At 43.5% G+C, this 21000-nt stretch overlaps 1 protein-coding gene and 1 non-coding gene across 3 annotated transcripts in view; both read right to left on the minus strand.

Annotated features, from left to right (window-relative positions):
* The window catches only part of LOC126418804 (myelin regulatory factor), a 337499-nt gene that overhangs the window by 224172 nt on the left and 92327 nt on the right, over positions 1-21000 (minus strand). The gene's annotated exons all lie outside the window — the stretch shown is intronic.
* Positions 18964-19038, minus strand: Trnas-cga (transfer RNA serine (anticodon CGA)). Its single transcript has one exon. It is a non-coding gene; the product is annotated as a tRNA-Ser (tRNA).

A 21000-nucleotide genomic window follows, 5' to 3' on the forward strand; every position in this document is an offset into this window, starting at 1 on the left:
TCACAATCACGCTACGAGCAGAGTGAGCAGAAAAATGTTCCGATCAGTTGATTCCAAATCAGGTGGAACAATTCGGAGCTAACATGAACAGTATTTATGTAATTGCCAAAGACTATTTAAAATCATGTGAATGTGAATGCAACATTAAATTAAAGCACTTCCAGAGGATGAAATTAGCTCTTGTTCCACCCTAGGGACATATTTTGTCTATGAAAAAAATGGTTCAAATGGCTCTGAGCACTATGGGACTCAACTGCTGAGGTCATTAGTCCCCTAGAACTTAGAACTAGTTAAACCTAACTAACCTAAGGACATCACAAACATCCATGCCCGAGGCAGGATTCGAACCTGCGACCGTAGCGGTCTTGCGGTTCCAGACTGTCTATGAAAAATATCGTTAACTTGAATGATAGTATATTTTGTCTATGAAAAATATCGTTAACTTGAATGATAGTAAAGTCTTTGATCAGGGACAAAATGTCAAGAACTTCATGCATAAAAAGTGACGACTCTGACGCTAATAAACTTTTTGCACACGACAAATGGTCACCTTATTTCAAATCACAGCATAATCAAGGCTTTTATTCGGAATTAGTGAAATTAGCAGAACGTTATTTGCAATTCCACTTTCATAAATGTGCAGTGACAAAGGAACGCAATATACCGCAAACCGACACAGTCAAAGAAATGTTGTTGTTGTTGTTATGTAATTTAAAGTTACCCTCTTAAGAATTCCACGAAATGATTTCCAAGAAAAATAGCAGTCTTGATAAACGGTGCTTAAATGAGAAATGTTAGAACTCAACTATAGATTATTGTTATTTATCTATAAGTGTAACTGAAATGACCAAATTTATTGATTGCCTTTTCCTTTATCGTCCCTTAAGAACGGATTCTTCATTTTCTGTAATGATGAACTTTTAATTTCTTTAGACGTACGATTGGAGGAAGAGCGAGCACTTAGTTGCTCGTAACTGCAAAATTATAACGCTATATGCTGACTTTTTAAAAATTTAAGCACGTTTAACGTTGATCTCGCAACAACTGGCTGTAATCGACTATTAATAAACGACTGAAAAGAAGACCCACCTGGCTGTTTCTATTCAAAAACAGGTAGTCTGGCTTTTAGGCCAAAGTGTCCGCCTTTTCTGTGTTTGGGCCTGTCAGCCCTAGTTCTGAGTGAAGTAAACTGGAACTAAATGTAAAAACCTCAAACGTTGTCTTGTGAATCATCATCAGTCTTCTGACTGGTTTGATGTGTCCCGCCACGAATTCCTCTCCTATGTCAACCTCTTCATCCACTCGCGACATACGTTCTCAATTATTTGCTGGATGTATTCGATCTCTGTCATCCCCTACACTTTCTAACCTCCACAGTTTCCTCTAGTGCCATGGAAGTTATTCCCTGATACCTTAAAAGATGTCCTTTCATCGTGCCCCTTCATCTTGTGAGTGTTTTCCATATATTTCTTTCCTAAGCGATTCTGCGGAGAATCTCCTCATTCCTTGCCTCATCAGTCCACCTGACTTTCAACATTCTCCTGGGCATCATATCTCAAATGCTTCTATTCTCTTCTGTTCCGGTTTTCCCAAAGTCCACGTTTCGCTGCCATCCTCCAAAAGTAAATTCTCAGAAATTTATTCCTCAAATAACTAGTAGCCTTCTCTTTGCCAGGAAAGTCCCTTTTGGCATTGCTAGTCTGCTTTTTATGTCCTCCTTGGTCCGTCCGTCATGGGTTATTTATTGCATAGGTAGCAGAAGTCATGAACTTCATCTGCTTCGTGACCCTCAATCCTGATATTAAGTTTCTCGCTGGTCTCATTTCCGCTGTTCCTCATTACTTTCGTCTTTCTTCGATTTACTCTTAATCCATATTATGTACTCATTCGCCTTTTCATTCCATTCAACAAATCCTTCATCACTTTCACTGAGGGTAGAAACGTCATCAGCGAATCTTAACATTGACAGCCTTTCATCCTGAATTTTAATCTCTTTGTTGAACATTTCTTTTATTTCCGTCATCGCCTCTTCGTTGTACAGATTGAAGAGTAGGGGCGAAAGACTACATCCCTGTCTTGCACTATTTTTAATCCAAGCACTTCGTTCTTGATCTTTCACTGTTCCTGTTCCCTCTTGGTTCTTGTAAATATTGTGTATCACCAGTCTTTCCCTATTGTTTCACCCTATTTTCCTCTGAATTTCGAACACCATTTCACACTGTCGAACGCTTTTCCTACGTCGATAAATGCTATGAACATGTCATGATTTTTCTTGTTTTCATTATGGACCGCAACATCAGATCTGCCTCTCTGGTGCCTTTCCCCAAGCCAAACTGATCGTTATCTAACATATCCTTAGATTTAATTTGATTCTTCTGTGTATTATTCTTGTCACCAACTTGGATACATGGGCTGTTAAGTTGATCGTCCGATAATTCTCTCACTGGTTGGTTTTGCACACTTCAGAATTGTGTGGATGACGCTTTCCCGAAAGACTGATGTTATATTGCAAGTATCATATACTCCACACACCATCGTGAATAGTCTTTTGTTGCCCCTTCCCAAACGATTTTAGAAATTCCGATGGAATGTTATCTATCCATTCTGCTTAATTCGATCGTAAGTCTTTCAGATCTGTTTTCAACTCTGATTCTAATATTGGATCCCGTATCTCTTTCCTATCGACTCCTGTTTATTCTTATATCAAGTCATGATATATACGAACATTAAATATTAACAAAAAACCTACATGAAAACAAGTTTCCTTAGTTTTGTGATAATCGCTACTAATGAAAGGTATAGGGTCGATTAACGTAACAGTGGAAATTTCTTATATTATTTTTCTTCAGACACTTTTTTACAACGAAATAAATATCCTGAACATTACTGATAACATGGAGTTTGAAGTTCGTGACCAGGAGCTAATTGTAATAATTAGCCTATTTAATATATTCATCATTATCACAAAGAAATAAACTACAAACATACAAAACTTAGGAGGTTTCTCGATTATTTGGTGATGTGCGTTGTTATTGATTACATTTGCATGTATTATAATGAGTAAGCTTAAAACATAGTTTTGCCGTATTTTCATAATCAGTTGACTGTAACATTATTTGCTATTTATGGACTGGCGGATGGTGAGTTCGGATTGGTGTATCGCGTAAATCAATTAATTTCCTTTATCACCGTATACTGAGCACCAATTATCAGTTCTATACGCTCTACCGAAGCCTGTATCATGTAGGAAATCCAACCCACGCTGAATTTCTTTCGAAAAGTGCTCTGCAGGTTACTTTAAAGTAATTTATTGTCTTCTTAGATAAACTCTGGTGAACATCTACGTCAACTATATGAGAAAAAGTAACATCAAAGCTGTATCTCGAAAATGTTTTTGTTCCATCACACGACTGGTTTCGGCGGCACGTTACCGCCATTGTGTCGGGCACCACCACAGCCAAAATTGGTGATTCGAGGCAACACGGTGTCGAAGATAAACTCCTGATGAAAGCTAGCCCGCGTGTGCTAGTAACAAGGATCCCACAGTAAATGCGTCAAGGAAATCGAATGCTCTTTTGGCAGTGGTGAGGCCTGAGGATGGCGGTATTGCGCTGCCGAAACTAGTCGTGTGACAGAATAAAGACATTCTCAAGATACAGCTGTGGTCGTACTTTTTCACATATGTCAGCTGAAGTCCCTCGTCCATGCAGTAAAATAAACGTCGTGTGACTAGGGCCTCCCGTCGGGTAGACAGTTCGCCGGGTGGAAGTCTTTCTATTTGACACCACTTCGGCGACTTGCGCGTCGATTGGGATGAAATGATGATAGTTAGGACAACACAACACCCAGTCCCTGAGCGGAGAAAATCTCCGACCCAGCCGGGAATCGAACCCGGGCCCTTAGGATTGACATTCTGTCGCGCTGACCACTTTTTTTTTGTTCGTGATTGTTCGTTGTATGTGGCCGTAGCAGACGTCACGTGACATCCATTCAAGTTCGATGAGCTACCGTGCCGACTACCACTCAGGTACTGGAACGGGCGTCCATGCAGTAAGACGGACATACACAAACTGCGTCAATTATTTGTTATTCTCAGCAAAACCAACAGTCGTCAGAAGCATTCAGTAAAACCGGTTTCGAACAGTCGAGCATGGCTCCACGAAAGAATGGTTGCTACTGGTGATTAGCGTTATTTTCTGCTAAATGAGAGCTAAAAATGTTGTTAACGAATATCTTATTCCAACTGTATCAAATAAAACGAGTAAAACTTGAATTTGGTTTTTTAGCTGTATAGTGTTTGATGTGTTGAAGTCTCTTAGCGACAAACGTGCGACTGAATGTCGATACCATTTTATTGTACTCATTCCTAGTTCCACAAACGTTTTGTTTCGTTACGAAAGAGGAAATCCCACCATAGGAAATCCATATTTTGCAGAAGAAGAAGGTGATTCTAGAGTACAACAGAAAGAGAGCATCGATTCAACCATCGCCCCTACTGTCCAAAACATTCCGAGACTGATTTTATTCCTGCTGTATAAGCGAAGTCAGCGCAGTAGCTGAAGAAGAAATTAATACAACTAATCGAAATATCCATACCCAATACAACAAATATACAAAAGAAAACAAGAGAAAAAATTGAAAAATACATCCAACTGGCTGAGGAAGTCAAGGACATGTGGCATCAGGATAAAGTTGACATTATACTAATTATACTATCAACTACAGGAGTCATACCACACAATATCCACCAGTACATCAACGCAATACAGCTACATCCAAACTTATATATACAACTACAGAAATCCGTAATTATTGATACATGTTCAATTACCCGAAAGTTCCTAAATGCAATATAACATACACCGTACAGTTAAAAGGAAGTCACGCTTGATCAAGGTCCGCGTCACTTTCCATTTTTGACCAGACATAACGTCTGAGAAAAGAAAGAAATAATATCAGACATTAAGAATAACAATAATATTAACTAGTTTAGCACCTGCTCTAATAGGCGAGAAGATTCACTATCTACATTCTACAGCAGAGGTGCTGAGGACGTTTTTGTTGAGCATCTTAAAGAACATAGTTCATGTATAGGAAAGAGAGTCTTCGGTTACACAATCTATGAGACTAGAGTCGTAAGGCAGACTTTCGCCAGAATATCATCCAGACAATTCCAAAGATACCCAAGTCCGAATAAATGAGAGAGCAATCGCAGCGTTGATCAGAATAAAATACAAAAGGATGGATATAATTGAGGATCTGTTAGAAGCCAAGAGAGAAGTGTTTTGCGTCGGATACCTGCTTTAAGGGGTGCCACGGGATACACATAGTCAGGATCTTGAATTCGGAATGGTCGTGACCAGGAAATGTGATAAATGATGATCTCTCCGATTGAAGCCGAGTGTTTACGAACTTCTTTCCACAAGAGTCGTTCCAACGATGAGGAGTTGCAGAGGCCGCAGGGACACAGCATAGGACAGTGGAAAAAAGAAAAAATCTTTCCGCTACATGATTCTGTGTTACGGCTTCACTGCTCTCACGTTTAATACAATCGACGATGGCCTGTATGAACCATTTACGACGCTAAATACTCGTAAGCTCAATAATTGCGCCCTATTGCTGGTCAGCCTGGACATAATAATGGTGCGTCTTAACGTGTTCCGAAGGCAGATGAAGATTATATCGTTCCCCAAGTGTCAGCTTTAGCACCCTTGATGAGGTCGTATACTCGGACGTTCCGCAACGATTAACCTTCCTTTGGCCCTCTTTATTCCTCAACGCCTCTCAAACTCTCTCCCGAGGAGATTGCGAGATCCTAGCCATATCACGTCTTTAGTAAGCTGTGTTAAGTGCTTTTTCCTTGCTATTTCGGAAGATACTTCAAATGAATGACGCTGAAGGTATTAGATTAGGAAACATGAAGCTAAAAGTACTAGTTTGGGCACTAAAATAACTGACGACGACCTAAGTATACACAATATAAAATGCAGAGTGGCAATAACAAAACGAGCAGTTTTGTTAACATACTATATAAATTTAAGGTTGGAAAGGTAATTGTCTGGAGTGTAACCTTGCACCGTCATGTCGTGCTGTAGAAGAATGTTAAATATTAGATGGGTAGAGCGAATAAATAGTGACGAGGTACTGAATCGAATTGGGGAAAAAGAAATGCATAGTACAACTTGACTAAAAGAAGGAATCGCTTAACAGGACATGTTCTAAGGCACCAAGGAATCGTCAGTTTCGTAGGGAGTGTGAAGGGTAAAAACCTTTTCATCTCAGAGTAGCACTTGCAACGTACGTCCTCAATCATTTGCGGGATATATTCCAATCTCTGTCTTCCTCTACAGATTTTACCCTCTACAGTTGCCTCAAGCATCACAGAAGTTATTCCCCGATGTCTTAACTGACGTCCTATCGTCTTGCCCGTTCTTCTTGTAAGTCCGTTCCTCTTGTATTCCTTTCCTCGTCGATAATGTTGAGAACCGCCTCATTTCGCACCTTTTCAGTCCATCTAATTTTCAAGGTTCTCCTCTAGCACCATCAAATGCTTCTATTCTCTTCTGTTTCGGTTTTCCCACAGTACGTGTCTCACTACCACACAATGTCGTGCTCCATAGTAAGTTCTCAGAAATTTCTTCCTCAGATAAAGGCCCGTATTTGATTCTAGTAGACTTCTCTTGATCAGGAAAGCCCACTTTGCCACTGCTAATCTGCTTATTATGTCCTTCTTGCTCCGCCCATCACGTGTTGTGTTGCTGCCTAGGTAAAAGAATTCCTTAACGTCGTCTACTTCGTGGTACAGTAAGCAGGTTCAAATGAGTGTAAGTCGCTGTAGTTGTGCACAGATGAAGAGCTACAGAGTAGTGGAATCCGGTATCGCAGGACAGAGCGGATCAGGTTGTGGAAAGGGGCCAAGGTCAATTACTGTTAGTTATACAAGAACACACAACTTTATTCCTCAAACCGATGCACAGTTCTCTCTTTAAAACAACAAATATCAATTCAAGGCTGAGGGCCCAAGTAATTTCTCCAAAATAAGTTTAAATGATTCCTTCTAAAACACCAGTATTTAGAGTAACGGATGAAGGCCTTACGTATGTAAAATTGTAATATCTTCTCGGCTAAAGGCCGAAATAATATTTCAGATCAGCTAAGGAAATTCTTTAAAAGCCAAGCATTTACAAATTTCGGTTGAAGGCCATAAATAAGAAAATTCAAATTAATTCCTTCGGCTGAAAGCCCCATAAAAAATTTTGTTTACATAATAAAAGAGATGCTTTAAAGATAAGCTTTTACACAGCACAACAGCAAAACTTCTTTACATAATACAAGAAAGGCTTTAAAGATAAGCTTTTACACAGTACAACAGAAAAACATCTTAAGAAAACTGTAAGTATCTTGTCGGCTGAAGACCCAAACAATTACACAAGAATAATTAAAGGCAACATTAAGATAAACATTTACAGAACACGGCTGAAGGCCGTTTCAAGAATTCAAGATGATTAAAGAGAAACCTTACAGACAACGATTTACATATTAAATCTACAGATTTTGAAACAAACGCGGCTGAAGGCCTACATACAGAGCAACAATAATTTTTAAAGATACACGGTTGAAGGCCTAATCTTAAAATAGTTGAATGAAGCTCGGCTGATGGCCATATACTAAACACGAAACAGACAATATTAATACACGGCTGAAGGCCTGGCACAGTACCTGCGACCAAATGAATGACAATCACAAACAACAAACAATGGTGCTCACAAGGGAACCTCCCCATCGCACCCCCCTCAGATTTAGTTATAAATTGACACAGTGGATAGGCCTTGAAAAACTGAACACAGATCAATCGAGAAAATAGGAAGAAGTTGTGTGGAACTATGAAAAAGTAAGCAAAATATACAAACTGAGTAGTCCATGCGCAACATATGCAACATCGAGGATAATCTGAACTCAGGAACGCCGTGGTCCCGTGGTTAGCGTGAGCAGCTGCAGAACGAGAGGTCCTTGGTTCAAGTCTTCCCTCGAGTGAAAATTTTACTTTCTTTATTTTCGCAAAGTAACGATCTGTCCGTTCATTCATTGACGTCTCTGTTCACTGTAATAAGTTTAGTGTCTGTGTTTTGCGACCGCACCGCAAAACCGTGCGATTAGTAGACGAAAGGACGTGCCTCTCCAATGGGAACCGAAAACATTTGATCGCAAGGTCATAGGTCAACCGATTCCTTCACAGGAAAACACCTAACTTGCACACTTGGCGAATGGGTAAAAAGATTCTTCTACCTTGCCCGATTTAGGTTTTCTTGTGGATGTGATAATCATTCCCAAAAAAGTGATGAAAACATAAGAGTTTGTTACATAAACTGCAATAAATGAATGCAACAGTTTCACAGTCGCACAGTTTTCCCTGTGCTCTGTCAAAACATATGTTTTTTACGTTTTCAAATGTTTCCGTGTGTAGACCGTCAAATCCTGCTTATGTCCAAGCAAATCTGAACATGTCTTGGAATTTTGAAGAGCGAAGTTGATTATGTGTGAGTGCCTGAACTTTTGATAATTGTCTGAAAATAAAAAATTAAAATTTTCACTCGAGAGAAGACTTGAACCAAAGACCTCTCGTTCTGCAGCTGCTTACACTAACCACGGGACCACGGCGCTCGTAAGCTCAGATTCTCCTTTACGTTGCCTACCTTTCGCATGGACTACTCAGTTTGTATATTTTTGCTTATTTTTTTCGTAGTTCCACACAACTTCTTCCTCTTTTCTCGATTGATCTGTGTTCAGTTTTTCAAGGCCTATCCACTGTGCCAACTTGTAACTAAATCTGAGGGGGGTGCGATGGGGAGGTTCCCTTGTCAGAAGTTTTAAGGGTCGGCCTGGGGAGGAAACTCTAACCACAGTTTAGGTGAGAGAGGCAGCCAAGAGTAACACTGAACAATCGGGTGGCAATACGACCTAGGGACGGCAGAGGACCCAACCAACAACCTAATCAATTCCCTCTGTCGCAACCGCCCAACTGCCTATTCCGGTACGCAGACAGCAATCATCAGCTCAGTGGAAGTCACAGAAGCTACAGACAGTTCCACGTAAACACACTTGCACAAGAACTCGAACAATCGTAAAAGTAATCACTGTGGAACAACAAGGGCGAATCAATTCGACACACAGAGTGTTTCCACAAGCGGTCGGCGACCAATTACACGTTGTCAGATGAGAAGACCGACCGAACGACCAACCCAGGTCGTTCCCACTTAAGTTACGTGTGTCGGCGACGGTCGGTCGAGTCTTGACTGTCCGAAGCTGACTGCAGCTCCAACCCGACTCCACTCGATGTCCGTTCGGAATTCGGAGACTCGACGACCAGGGCACACTGGCTCGGACCCAACCATGCAGAGGGAACTCTCGCCCATTGGCCACGACATCTCTGCACAAGGAAGGAAGCGACCCACGTCCGGCAAGACGACCAACTGACGAGGCCCAGAAACGGTCAAAAGATCAAATACACATCGCCCGATGAGACGACCAACCGAACGACCGACCGACGGTCGTCCCACTCCGATCTCCTTCCGTCGGACAGTTCATGTGTTTGGCCAGCGGTCGGCGAGCACTGGCTGTCCGCACCTCACTGGCTCTCCGTCCCCGACTTCATTGCTGCTGCGTCCGGACTGAGCTCCCAACTGAACTCGAGACAAACGACGACCACGAAACACTAGCGCTCGCTCCAGAGTTAGTACGACAGTGCACTTATCGATAAGCGCTGCTGCTGCTGCCACTGACGGGCAAGCAACCAGCAACCTAGTGACGCCAGTAAATCACCAAAACAAGATGACGGGCAATAAACGGCATGAGCGCGAGCCGCGCATGGCTCAGATAAACTAGCAGGGAGAGCTGCAACAAATCAGTATTCTGACTGAAGACTCGGACAACAAAAACAATAACAAAAACATCGACATGGAGCTGTTGTGTGAACAACGAATAGTGATACGTTGCTCAATCATTGCTGGAAACCCTGATTAATAAAATTCAGTCTGAAAGCGCGTGCTGTTATACTGGTCAGCCCATACGTGCAGTGTGACATAACGAACGAGGTGTCGGAGTGGTTAGCACAGTGGACTGTCATTCGGGAGGACGACGGTTGAGATCCGCGTCCGCCGACCATCCAAGTTTGGGTTTTAAGCGATTTCCCTAATTCGCTCCAGGCAAATGCCGAGATGGTTCCTTTGAAGGGGCATGACGGATCTCCTTCCCAATCCTTGAAGCGCTCCGACATGGTGCTCTTTCACTAATGACTTCGACTTCGACCGGACGTTTAGCTCTAACCTTCCTTCCTGTGTGACAGTCTTATGCCAGACACCGAACCCACATTAACTACCCAGATTTTGACAATTCAGTAGTTGCCAAACGAATTCTTATGTTTGTCGAGGCAAAAATCTTGTCTTATGCGTCAGCCCACTGAGATTCATTGAGGAAACGGTCGGGATCAATTTGTGCAAAAGTAACTTAACTGAGGGAGCGCCTACACCCTCGATGGTGAATGGCAGCGGGCACTTGAAGCTGAGACCTACAGGGGAAAACACCGAGTTGTTTTTTTCTTTCTGTCAGAAATAAAAAATGCGTGCTGCAGCATTCGTGGAAATTCAGCCACTGAAGGGGCAAAATAATGGCTGAAATTTGCTAAGAAAGTATTTTTAAAGGTAAATCTTTGAAAATTTGAATTGACATTTCGGTTACAATGGAAAAGTACTTGTTTCAGTGTTTGTTGGTAATTCGACCTCCGGGGGAGTGAAACAGGTGATGAAAATCTTTGTGAAATTATTTAGTTATATTGAAACATTTTGAAAAATATATGAACATTGGCATTTGACTTCTAAAGAAATGTATTTTAGAGGATGAAAGTTTCTGTGTAAAAATTTCCGCAAGAACCCAAAAGGCAGAATTAGCAAAGTCCTCTAACTCCAGGTACCAGGGTCGCTTTTCGGGCAGAAATTCATTTCGAGAAGAATGCTTCTACATCTACATCTACATTTATACTCCGCAAGCCACCCAACGGTGTGTGGCGGAGGGCACTTTACGTGCCACTGTCATTACCTCCCTTTTCTGTGCCAGTCGCATATGGTTCGCGGGAAGAACGACTGTCTGAAAGCCTACGTGCGCGCTCGAATCTCTCTAATTTTACATTCGTGATCTCCTCGGGAGGTATAACTAGGGGGAAGCAATATATTCGATACCTCATCCAAAAACGCACCCTCTCGAAACCTGGTGAGCAAGCTACACCGCAATGCAGAGCGCCTCTCTTGCAGTCTGCCACTTGAGTTTGCTAAACATCTCCGTAAAGCTGTCACGCCTACCAAATAACCCTGTCACGAAACGCGCCGCTCTTCTTTGGATCTTCTCTATCTCCTCCGTCAACCCGATCAGGTACGGATCCCACACTGTTGAGCAATACTCAAGTATAGGTCGAACGAGTGTTTTGTAAGCCACCTCCTTTGTTGATGGATTACATTTTCTAAGGACTCTCCCAATGAATCTCAATCTGGTACCCGCCTTACCAACAATTAATTTGATATGATCATTCCACTTCAAATCGTTCCGCACGCATACTCCCAGATATTTTACAGAAGTTACTGCTACCAGTGTTTGTTCCGCTATCATATAATCATACAATAAAGGATCCTTCTTTCTATGTATTCGCAATACATTACATTTGTCTATGTTAAGGGTCAGTTGCCACTCCCTGCACCAAGTGCCTATCCGCTGCAGATCTTCCTGCATTTCGCGACAATTTTCTAATGCTGCAACTTCTCTGTATACTACAGAATCATCCGCGAAAAGCCGCATGGAACTTCCGAAACTATCTACTAGGTCATTTATATATATTGTGAAAAGCAATGGTCCCATAACACTCCCCTGTGGCACGCCAGAGGTTACTTTAACGTCTGTAGACGTCTCTCCATTGATAACAACATGCTGTGTTCTGTTTGCTAAAAGCTCTTCAATCCAGCCACACAGCTGGTCTGATATTCCGTAGGCTCTTACTTTGTTTATCAGGCGACAGTGCGGAACTGTATCGAACGTCTTCCGGAAGTCAAGGAACATAGCATCTACCTGGGAACCTGTATCTAATATTTTCTGGGTCTCATGAACAAGTAAAGCGAGTTGGGTCCCACACGATCGCTTTTTCCGGAATCCATGTTGATTCCTACAGAGTAGATTCTGGGTTTCCAAAAACGATATGATACTCGAGCAAAAAACATGTTCTAAAATTCTACAACAGATGGACGTCAGAGATATAGGTCTATAGTTTTGCGCATCTGCTCGACGACCCTTCTTGACGACTGGGATTACCTGTTCTCTTTTCCAATCATTTGGAACCTTCCGTTCCTCTAGAGACTTGGGGTACACGGCTGTTAGAAGGGGGTAAGTTCTTTCGCGTACTCTGTGTAGAATCGAATTGGTATCCCGTCAGGTCCAGTGGACTTTCCTCTGTTGAGTGATTCCAGTTGCTTTTCTATTCCTTGGACACTTATTTCGATGTCAGCCATTTTTTCGTTTGTGCGAGGATTTAGAGAAGGAACTGCAGTGCGGTCTTCCTCTGTGAAACAGCTTTGGAAAAAGGTGTTTAGTATTTTAGCTTTACGCGTGTCATCCTCTGTTTCAATGCCATCATCATCCCGGAGTGTCTGGATATGCTGTTTCGAACCACTTACTGATTTAACGTAAGACCAGAACTTCCTAGGATTTTCTGTCAAGGCGGTACATAGAATTTTACTTTCGAATTCACTGAACGCTTCACGCATAGCCCTCCTTACGCTAACTTTGACATCGTTTAGGTTCTGTTTGAGAGGTTTCGGCTGCGTTTAAACTTGGAGTGAAGCTCTCTTTGCTTTCGCAGTAGCTCCCTAACTTTGTTGTTGTACCACTGTGGGTTTTTCCCGTCCCTCACAGTTTTACTCGGCACGTACCTGTCTAAAACGCATTTTACAATTGCCTTAAACTTTTTCCACAAACACTCAACATTGTCAGTGTCGGAAGAGAAATTTTCGTTTTGATCTGTCAGGTAGTCTGAAATCTGCCTTCTATTACTCTTGCTAAACAGATAAACCTTCCACCCTTTTTTTATATTCCTATTAACTTCCTTATTCAGGGATGCTGCAACGGCCTTATGATCACTGATTCCCTGTTCTGTACATACAGAGTGGAAAAGTTCGGGTCTGTTTGTTATCAGTAGGTCCAAGATGTTATCTACACGAGTCGGTTCTCTGTTTAATTGCTCGAGGTAATTTTCGGATAGTGCACTCAGTATAATGTCACTCGATGCTCTGTCCCTACCACCCGTCCTAAACATCTGAGTGTCCCAGTCTATATCTGGTAAATTGAAATCTCCACCTAAGACTATAATATGCTGAGAAAATTTATGTGCAATGTATTCCAAATTTTCTCTCAATTGTTCTGCAACTAATGCTGAGTCGGGAGGTCGGTAAAAGGAGCCAATTATTAACCTAGCTCGGTTGTTGAGTGTAACCTCAACCCATAATATTTCACAGGAATTATCCACCTCTATGGCCTTAATTAGCGTGAAAAGTTTAGAAGATGTCGCAGTTTCTGAACAACATAAAAATTCTATTAAAGTAAAACCAAACCAAACTGCGCAGACAATACAATCTATGTGAGCGAAGCAGTGGATGGTAAGCTGGTCTATAAACAAAATGCAGGCTGTGAACTGCAGATGTTCTACGTCTTATGGTGCTCTTGAGTGCCGCATTAGCTTGAAACACTAAACTCAGCTACAAAACGGACGTTTCGACTGTCTTTGCAGTTACTGCACTACGTGATGTACAATAAAAGACATTTTAGAGTTTTGTTTTGTCTTTCTTGTGGCCTTATTAGCTTCTTTCTCTCACAATGACGTCTTTTCCGCTCGTCGGACCAAGTAGTTCCAGATTTCATGGTTTTTTTCTACCTGCACTTTTCTCTGTCTGGTAGATCGAGTTGTGTTTTTCCTGCTTCTTTCGGTTCTCCTTTCAAAACTGCGATCCATTTTACTGCTTCAGTTTTAGCTTTAGTGCCACTTCCGTACAATTCCCCAATTTCTCTAGTTAATCTGGTTGGTTCCATTCTTTTAACATGCCTGCGCTTTATCACATCCGAGTAAATGTTGGTATACTTTCAAATTTTTTTATATGTTCTTTGTCTGTATGCTCTTTCTACAGTATAATCTGAACTTAAGACTTTGCTGATATCTTTTCTGGATTTCGTAGAAGTCTCTCTATATTAATTTTAATAATTAACAGCTTCAGTTGCACCGTTTGCCTATATTTTACCTAGGTTTCAGTCGGGATAACCCAACCTTCTTCAGAATAACAGTAACTACCGTTTGTCCAAAGTGGACATCGTGAAGCTAAAACTACAAGTCCATAAATCATGTCAGACTGTAAATACTTATCTGAAACTGCCTCGGCCGCACTTCGCGACCGCGTTGCGGCAGCCACGAGTGCTGTACTGGAACTGACCATAGCGTCATGAGGCCCGCCTAGGCGGACACAATACCTTGCGCCTGCGCATAAACTGGATGATAGTTACCTGTTGGGACAAGACGTGAACTTAACTCCTGACCTTGAATTTACTAGTAAAGTGAAATAAAAGGCATAGCTGAGGAAAAGGGCGTATATGTTAACCTGTGCAGAACGTTCACGTCTTGTCCCAAAAATCCAGATACGTTTTATAGTCTGACGACCATTTATGGATTTGTAGTTTTAGCTTGACGATGTCCACTATGGACAAACGGTAGTTACTGTTATTCTGAAGAAGATTGGGTTATCCCGACTCAAACCTAGGTAAATTCTAGGTAAACGGTGCAACTGAGGCTGTTAATTATTAAAATTAAAATTAATATTTACACAGTTGCTGACAGGGCCGCGAAATGTTGAAGGTATTTAAGTCTCTCTATATGTTTCAAATGAGAGTTTCAGCCCCATAAAGATACCATGACATTTATGACTGCATTGTTACAGCACAGTTTTGTGTATTTTGAGATGCATTTTTGTTGTTGTACTTGTCTTTTGTAAGTCTAAAGGCGGTTTCCATTTTGTGTACTCTGGTGAAACTGAACCGATCACTGACTGGCAGTGGTTATGTTCGGCTACTTGGAGACCATTTGGAACCATTCATGGACTTCATGTTCCCAAACAACGACGGAATTTTTATGGATGACAATGCTCCATGTCATCGGGCCACAATTGTCCGTGACTTGTTAGAAGAACATTCAGGACAATTCGCGCAAATGTTTTGCCCACCCAGATCGCCCGACAAGAATTCCGTAGAATATATATGGGACACAATCGAGAGGTCAGTTGGTGCACAAAATCCTGCTCCGGCCATGCTTTCGCAGCTGTGGACGGTTATACAAACAGTATGGCTCAATATTTCTGCAGGCGACTTCCAACGACTTGTTGAGTCCATGCCAAATCGCGTTGCTGCGCTACTCTGGGCAAAAGGAAGTCCGACTCGATATTAAATGGTATCCTATGATTGTCACCTCAGTATATACGTACTGTGGAAACCAGTGGTCCTATAAGCCTCCCATGGGAAACGCCCAAAGATACTTGTACGACCGAAGATTTCTCTCCGTCAAGAATGACACGCTGTATTCGCTACGAACTCTCCAGTTTACATCACTGATTTTGGTGTTTCAAAATGACGAGGCCAGATACCCAAAAAAAATGAATTGGCGTTCATTTGGTAATAATTTTTCTACGATTTATTCAACCGTGAACATGTGAGTGAGACCGGCCACGTAATAAAATTCGCCGACACGGAAGTTCTGGATGTAGAGAAGCACTATCACACGCGCTTGTTCAGAGAAGCTGTAGAAATACAAAAACACGCGAACAGCTTCAACAAGAAAGAGGAAAGCCTTAAGGTAAACGGATCCTGGCTTTCCGTACTGCAGCGAACGACCGTCGCAGGTAGCAAGAGGAGAACCGTACTAGAAATGACCGCGGAGAAGTCCTCGGACGTTGGCGCGCCAGGTACATATAGTCTGGAGCAACGGGCTTGCCGCAGTGGATACACCGTTTCCCGTGAGATCACCGAAGTTAAGCGCTGTCGGGCGTGGCCGTCAGTTGGATGGGTGACCATCCAGCCGCCATGCGCTGTTGCCATCTTTCGGGGTGCACTCAGCCTCGTGATGCCAATTGAGGAGCTACTCGACCGAATAGTAGCGGCTCCGGTCAAAGAAAACCATCGTAGCGACCGGGAGAGCGGTGTGCTGACCACACGCCCCTCCTATCCGCATCCTCAACTGAGGATGACACGGCGGTCGGATGGTCCCGGTGGGCCACTTGTGGCCTGAAGACGGAGTGCTTTTTTTTACATATAGTCTGCGGCCGCGAGCTCGGCTCCAGTTCACCACCGGCAATGGAGGGTGAAGCTTTGACAATGCCAGCCACTCGTGCTGGCGAAACGTCAGTAAAATCATCAGACGAACGTCGGCCGAAGAACCCGAGACAGAAGCCAATAGGCAGTTTGTCAACAAGTGGCGACAAAAGCCTTAACAATTTTGAGTTCACGTCTTCACTATAATCTGTTGGGCCGGCCGAAGTGGCCGTGCGGTTAAAGGCGCTGCAGTCTGGAACCGCAAGACCGCTACGGTCGCAGGTTCGAATCCTGCCTCGGGCATGGATATTTGTGATGTCCTTAGGTTAGTTAGGTTTAACTAGTTCTAAGTTCTAGGGGACTAATCACCTCAGCAGTTGAGTCCCATAGTGCTCAGAGCCATCTGTTGCAGGTGAGGCACGTTTTTCGTGTTAAATCTTACAATTATTTTCACAGACATTACAAATTTACACTCACAAATTTTCAGAACGATCTGTTTGGGATTAGGAGTCAATATGGGGTTAAGAGAAATTATTTATACTCTCCAGTACGATTCAAATACGTGTTATATTAAAAATTTATTTTTATTTAAATAATTGTTATCGCTGTTACCGGCAACTTTATGTAGAAAGATTTTTCCCATCATGTAACGCTTGTTGGCATGCCTTTCATGCATCTCACTACTTCATCTGTTCTGAATGCGAGACAGAGCCGTGCGATTCCTGTGCAAGTGCCTGGTCGAGTTATATGTCCGTTACGGACACCTGTGCGGAAACTATTTCCGTCAACTGGGAACCTATCCGGCAGATAGTATCGGGAATTGGGAGCTTTTCTTGCCACGAGTGGAGGGACTTTCTCCACAGCGGGAAAGCTAAGCTGAGGCGCCTCCCTTCGACCATTGCTCGCTGCCCTGGTTCCGTTTTAATGGAAAAAGAAGTTATCGACTTATTATCGTGGGGGGACCGGGCACGGAGCAGTGAAGTGGCCTTTTCTCCCGCTTGCACACACGCGGACCCTTCTCGCCGCTATCTGCGTGTGAGATCCGATTGGTTTGTCCGCGCAGGGCGAGGTAACATGTAAATGCGAAGTAGGAAATGCACGCGGCCAATACGTTATGCTCCATCGGCCACGGGCCGGCGCTGGAGGAGAAATCTAGCAGCAGTGGCCAAAGATGGAAACGTAGGAAGAATTCCCGGCCGGGATCGCTATCGGACGCACGGATTAAGTGCGGCGGCGTGCGCCCGCCGTGCCCAGGGAGGAACGCCGCACGATAACGGGAACACAACGTAAACAAAGGCCGACGGCCGTCCGCTGCGCATCTGGTCAGCGGCCGTGGGTGTGCTGCAGTGCCGACAGCCGACACTGTGGCGGCAGGGAAAGACTCCTGCACTCGTCAGCTGCTCTGCGTCGGGAGGATGTGAGCTCGAGTAACTGAATAATTGTCCACTAGGTGCCTCGGCACAGGAATTTCGTAACAGCGTCCAGAAAAACTCTGATACATAACGGTATGTACCGTACACAAAGTCCTGCACGGATAGTGGCTCAAGGTTTTTTTTCCGAACTGTCTATAGCATTCGACTGTGTGGTGTGCAACGTCCAGTCGCGAAATAATCTGTGCGATATTCCTTGATGGCACGTGAAGGTTTTGGAAGATGATTTCATCCCCATAGTTCGCGACGTAACAGCCCAGGAAATTTTAGCAATTTACGTCAGTGTTTGTTTGCTTTGCGCCGTTTTATCCTCGCGCTGACATGAAGTTGTGGAAGGGCACACCGGCGCTTAAGCCGTCGGCACACGGACCGTGCTGTCGAACGTTAACGTTGAACGTGCCAAGTTGAACGTGCTGCTGAACGCTCAGGAACGATGCGACTTGTGCTTACGGTAGGGGGGCCCCAAAGTGGTACACGCGATCGCAACGCGGCAGTTGAGGGATGTTTCTAGTTCGTAAATCACACTGTTCACTCAACGGGCGCGCGTAATATTCCCACGCTAGCTCTATTAAAACGCTCCGGCCGCGGTAGCCGAGCGGTTCTAGGCGCTTCAGTCTGGAACCGCGCGCCAACTACGGTCGCAGGTTCGAATCCTGCCTCAGGCATGGATGTGTGTGATGTCCTTAGGTTAGTTAGGTTCAAGTAGATCTAAGGTGTAGGGGACTGATGACCTCAGATGTTAAGTCGCATAGTACTCAGAGACATTTGAACCATTTTTTAAATTAAAACGCACATTTCCTCCATCGTCCACGAAAAGAAAAGTACCCTGTCCAATCAGTAAGGACACAGGCTTATAAAAGTTCCATTACAAACAGTGTGGAAGAAACTTGGAAGGCTTCTCCGCATAAGATGAACATTATTTCATCATTCCCACATTTTAGTAAAACCCCAAGGTCAGTCTTACTTGATCACTGTTCCTATGCAGTAGCAGAATCTTTGCAACATGTGAATTACGAAGCGTAAAAGAAAAAGGAGCAAAATATCTTTATACAAGTAGCGCAAGCTGTCCTGTAGATTAAGCCAATCGAACAAAGACACCCCTCAAAAAAACATCAGGTATTACAGTATATGGAACTTCCTGGCAGATTAAAACTGTGTGCCGGACCGAGACTCGAACTCGGGACCTTTGCCTTTCGCGGGCAAGCGCTCTACCAACTGAGCTACCCGTGCACGACTCACGCCTCGTCCTCACAGTTTTAATTCCGCCAGTACCTCGTCTCCTACCTTTTCATTCTAGAAACATCTCCCAGGCTGTGGCTAAACCATGTCTCCGCCATATCCTTTCTTCCGGGAGTGCTAGTTCTGCAAGGTTCGCAGGAGAGCTTCTGTAAAGTTTAGAAAGTAGGAGACGAGGTACTGGCAGAAGTAAAGCTGTGAGGACGGGGCGTGAGTCGTGCACGGGTAGCTCAGTTGGTAGAGCACTTGCCCGCGAAAGGCAAAGGTCCCGAGTTCGAGTCTCGGTCCGGCACACAGTTTTAATCTGCCAGGAAGTTTCATATCAGCGAACACTCCGCTGTAGCTTGAAAATTTCATTCTATATGCTTATATTAAACTAATAATAAAATATCAGAACCTAATAAAAACGGGAATGTTATGGAGGAAAAACACAGTTAACAACGGGTTTTCCAGTGATTCTCAATTTGCTGGTGCTCCGAAGCGGCATATATACATAGAGGCTTGAAATGAATGCCAATACGGCGCCTCACAATTCTGTACTGAAGGGAGACCCCGTGCTTGTGACGTAAGTGGCGTTGTGCCATTGGTCAACGCTCAGACGCACGCTCAGAATACCTGACATGCCAGATATTGCTCTGCACGTTCGGAAAGACTCCCGAGCGTGCTGTTCCACGCTATGACGTCAGAAACTCGGCACGCTCAACGCTCGGGTGCACGGTCCATGTGCCGACGGCTTTAAGCCGTCGGCACACGGATCTTGCTGCCGAACGTTAAAGCTGAACGTGCCAAGTTCAACGTGTTGCTGAACGCTCAGGAACGGTGCGTCTTGCGCATACGGTACGTGGGCCCCAGCGTGGTATACGGTATCGCGACGCACTCTAGCGGCAGTTGTGGGATGTTTCCAGTTCGTAAATCACACTGTTTACTCAACGGGCGCGCGTAAAATTCCCACGCTAGCTCTATTAAAACGCACATTTCCTGCATCGTCCACGAAAAGGAAAGTACCATGTCCAATAAATAAAATTCCCACGCTAGCTCTATTAAAACGCACATTTCCTGCATCGTCCACGAAAAGGAAAGTACCATGTCCAATAAATAAGGACACACGCTTATAAAAGTTCCATTACAAACAGTGCGGTACTAATTTGGTTCTTGGTTATTTCATCATTCCCACATTTTAGTAAAACCCCAAGGTCAGTCTTACATGAGGACTGTTCCTACCCCCCCCCCCCCCCCTCCCGCAGTTGCAGAATCTTTGCAACATGTGCATTACGAAGCGTAAAAGAAAAATGAGCAAAATATCTTTATACAAGTAGCGCAAGCTGCCCTGTAGATTAAGCCAATCGAACAAAGTCACCCCTCAAAAAATGGTTTACATAACATCAAATATTATAATATATACTTATATTAAACTAATAATAAAGTACCAGAACCAAATTAAAACGCGAATGTTAAGAAAAAAATATATAGAAGCGTCGAGACGAGAATAATAACCCTCCAGATTCAAAACAGTTTTAACTGTCACCTGCAGTCATTGGTACGATTTCAGGTAAAATCCCTCTTTCAGTGTTATTAACAAACCTTTTATTTTCATGTTGGCTGTGCGTGCTCACACAGCCAGCCTCTTCGTTTGCATCTGTAATATTCATTAGTCCGCAAGATGTCAGCACTGCAGGAAGCAGCTGACGCTGCCTTCCCCTCGCCCCTCACCGCCACAACCCCCCGCAAACCTGTCGTTTCCCACAAACGCCGCGCGATTCGTCGACAGGCAGTAGAGGGGGAAATGAAGTGAAGGGAGAATGAGTGACCTAGCGCCGATGTAATGGGATGAGGGAGAGGGGAAGAGAGTGAGTGAACTAGAAGAAAGTATGGAGTGTGTTATCTGTGAAGAGTTTAAAGTACCAGTTCATTGAAATAGAGTGGTTAGTTCACACTTCACTGGAGTGAAGCGTTCATT

The sequence above is a fragment of the Schistocerca serialis genome, chromosome 9 (assembly GCF_023864345.2).
Source record: "Schistocerca serialis cubense isolate TAMUIC-IGC-003099 chromosome 9, iqSchSeri2.2, whole genome shotgun sequence".
NCBI lineage: Eukaryota > Metazoa > Arthropoda > Insecta > Orthoptera > Acrididae > Schistocerca > Schistocerca serialis.